The 3,918-nt window shown below is 42.6% G+C and overlaps 1 pseudogene; it reads right to left on the reverse strand.

Annotated features, from left to right (window-relative positions):
- Window positions 1–349: 349 nt before the first annotated feature.
- Window positions 350–506, reverse strand: LOC120230357 (annotated as a pseudogene).
- Between the last annotated feature and the right edge of the window lie 3,412 nt (window positions 507–3,918).

Genomic DNA, 3,918 nt, shown 5'->3' on the forward strand with positions numbered 1-3,918 from the left:
TGTTATCAGTCACAAACATTCAAGTATGTTTGTGCCAAGAACGAGTGGATAACTTTCTCTACCGAGTAGTTCACAAATGCAGCTGAAGGAGGTTGCATTGAATTTCCTTAAATTTCCGTGAGTTCTATGCATCTTACAGGTAAATATATAAAAATCCGTGAGTTCTATGCATCTTACAAGTAAATATATAAAAATCATTTTTATTTAACTAGGAAAGAGACTTTCTGATATTTATTTCCTAAGCGGTATTTATAAATAAGAACTCAAAGACGAAAAAGTAGTGAAGGGTATTACATCCTTAGGCCACACGGTGGCGCCGTTTCATTGATTTGAGAAATGTTTTAGCAAGCCTATTCCAGACAACCACGCTACAAACAAAACCAGGCGTACATGAATTGCCTTCCTTGTATTACTCCAGTTTGAGACTCCAGTAGATTTTTTTCAATTAGCAATCATCGCGCCTCGGATAAACCTCATTGGCCACGATACTGCCCCTGCGCAATGCTGAGGGACTCCAGTAGAGTTTAGCATTTAGAATTTGTTTCCATAACTTATCGATACAATAAATCAGCACCAGAATGCAAATGCGAGAAGTATGAGGACGCCATTGCTGAAATGTAGGTTGTGAAATTATGCACGTAATATCAACTAATGCTATTAACTTTCACAGTAATATTTTATAGCTCTCCCTGAATGTACAAGGCATTTTCAGTGTCATTATTACATTTGTTCTCCACAGGATCCGGTGAAGCAGGTAGGGGAGCTTTTAGGCTCCCTTAGGAAGCTAAAATGCTAAGAAGTGAAGTGGCTGTTCTTAGCAACCCAAAGACTGCAAAGCCTTCCGCAGCACTGAGGAGTTTTGGGGGGCCCTAACACCTGACTAATGCCTGTGAGAGAGTGTAACCCCCCAGGCACTTCACCTAAGCCACTTCCACACTCTGTCTCTGGAAGGCTCCCACCCCACTTAGGAGGACACAGCTGTGCCCTAAGGTTTCCATTCATTCCACATTGGCCAGCGCAGACTGGCACCAAAGTGCCGATCCTGAAGAGATTACAGGTTCCACAGCCACAGAATCCCCAAGGAGACTGTCTTCCATCCCAGATATACTAAATGATTTATTACCTGTACCCTCCCTGCAGCCACGGAGCTAAAACTTTCATCCTGCATCTAGTTTCTCATGATGGCGGATGGCAGCAAACAAAATACCATCCCCTCATTTCTTATTCATAGAGAAGGCAACGTATAATATGATTACATGCGTGATGGATTGGATCCGACTGACAGTATAAAAGGCAAGCGGGAGAACATTAACTAGGGAATGGATTTTTTACTGATAGTCAATGTCTCCTGTAGTCAACAGTGAAGGGGGTTGGGGGCGAGGCAAATTCAGAGAGACACTCAAATAACTTTCAAGATCAAACTCTAAAATAAATTCCTCCATCAGGCGAAGGCTCATTGTGTGTTTGCTCTATGCCAGGCACTTGGCCCTGTGCACTATAAACTTCGTCTTCTTTGATTACCCCTGTTTTGCAGACGTGAACGAAGAGATTCCAAAGGGGTGCCTGAGTGTCTCAGTCGGTTAAGAGTCTGACTTTGGCTCAGGTCATGACCTCATGGTTCGTGGGTTCGAGCCCCACGACAGACTCTGCACTGACAGCATGGAGCCTGCTGCCCCCTCTCTCTCTGCCCCTCCCCTGCTTGCTCTCTTTCTCTCTCAAAATAAATAAACTAAACTAAATAAGTACATAAATAAAAGAAGCGACTTTCTAAGTACACGTCTCTTCTCTTAGGAGAGTTCTCGCACACTTAGAGTGGCTTCCATAGGATAGAATAATAAGCCAAAAGGGTAATATTGCCACAGGCACAGAATGGCTAGAGACAGGGGCTAAACTCTACTCCCATAATTTTTTTTTTTTGACATCTAGTTAACAGGAACCATCTGATTATATTAACCACCAATGATCAATCACGTATTATTTTGCCTCATCCAGCTCCTCCACTGCAGGGATTAAGAATTCCTGAACAATTCAACGGCTGGTCATGGAGGTTTGCAACAGCACCTGCCTTCCTTATCACTCAGTAGCTCCCTCCAGTCATCTTGGGGGCTGTGTCTATAGAGCTGTATGTGCGGATGAGATCCTTGGATCCGAGGATGGGTAACTCACCTGCCAGGCCAACCTCGTTGGCCCAGACTACCTGAGTTCACCCTTTGTATCAGTCGTATCGACCAATTCATTCTTGCTCATATTGTCAAGTTTACGTCTACCTCCACAGAGATCATCTTCTCTCTTAGGTAGTATCTATCACCAGAATGTAAGGGTACAGGCTCCTGTTACCTTGGGGTCTTGGGGTCAAAGCAAGTAAAGTGACAAGAAGTAAAGAAAGTGAAGTAAACTTCAGAAATATGCACAAATACACCAGAGGTTTCTATCTTGTCCATTTCTCTTCATAAAACATCTGTGCACGTTTGTTGTTTTTACAAACACAAGCTGTTCCTGAAACCGCTCACCCTGAGAGGTAAGAAAAGAGAAGGAAAATGTATTTACATGTGGGGCAGGGTGAAGGAAGTAGTGGGGCCTCCTCATCTGGAAAATGTTCATGTAAAGCAGAAATAAACAAGTGCAGGTTTATTCTATTAAGCCTATAAATCTTGAGGACACCCAGCCGCCGGCCATCCACAAGGCTTCTGCAAATTTCCTGTTCACAGAATCTGACCTTCCAGGCTCTTGGCTATTTTTTGTGTATTGCTGATATGGCCCCAAACCAGAACTACTTCAAGAGTTCTAGACTAGAATTAAACTTTTTGGTTATTTGTGTGACCTAATTGCCCAAAAAAAAAAAAAAAAAAAAAAATTCTAGTTCCCAGGGCCTTAAATAAAATTTTACTTTCTGGAGATAGAAAACAGCCTTTGCATAATAGTAAATATTAATTATGAATTCACCATCCAAGCTTGGGTGGGTTGATGTGTGAGGGCTATATTTTGGGACAGATAAATATATCATTGAAGCCCACGTGTAGATAGTTACTTTTTAAAAATGCCCTTCTTTATTTTTATTTTTTGAATTAGTTTTTTTTTTTAGTTTATTTATTTTTGAGAGAGATAGAGACAGCATGAGTAGGGGAGGGACAGAGAGTGAGGGAGAGAGAGAGAATCCCAAGCAGACTCTGCACTGTCAGTGCAGAGCCCAATGCAGGGCTCGAATTCAGAAAACCTAGAGATCAGGAAACCTCAAGATCATGACTGTAACCAAAACCCAAGGTCCGGGGCTTAACTGACTGAGCCACCCAGGCGCCCCAAAGATGTCCTTCTCGAAGACGAGGTTTAATATCTGTAGAGTAGCTTTCTTAGTCTCCATTCTCTTTTTTTTTTTTAAACGCTTTAAGGAGTGGTGCCTGGATGGCTCAGTCGGTTGAGTGACTGACCCTTGATTTCAGCCCCTCTCTCCTGCTTGTACTCCTTCTCTCTCTAAAAAAATAAATAAAATATTTTTTAAAAAGCTCTATAGGATTCCTAATCATACAATGTCACCTACTGACCAAAAGCCATTCGGGTAGCCTCTAGTTCTCTGAAATGTAACTGGGCTTACCAAAGCTCTTGAGATGACAAATACATGTACTGACTGGGCTGCGCCTGTCACATCGGGTTAACTAAGTGGCCCAGAGCTGGGTAAGGAGAACAGACGGGCACCTGCAAAGCAGCACACTCTCCACTTGGGCGGAAAGACATTCCTGAGAAGTTTTTGAGGCCAACTCGGAAACAGCAGCAACAAATCATCCATATTTTTTCAGCTGAATCATTTCTCTTTTTCATGCAGCAGCTCTCTTCTGGGTATTCAGAAAAACGCTTCTTGTCGGATGTTTCCAGCGACAGGATGCTCTTTCGAACAGCTTTGAATTCTCTCCTCAAAGAAGAGGT

This window comes from Hyaena hyaena, unplaced genomic scaffold (genome assembly GCF_003009895.1).
Source record: "Hyaena hyaena isolate Hyena2069 unplaced genomic scaffold, ASM300989v1 scaffold_40, whole genome shotgun sequence".
NCBI lineage: Eukaryota > Metazoa > Chordata > Mammalia > Carnivora > Hyaenidae > Hyaena > Hyaena hyaena.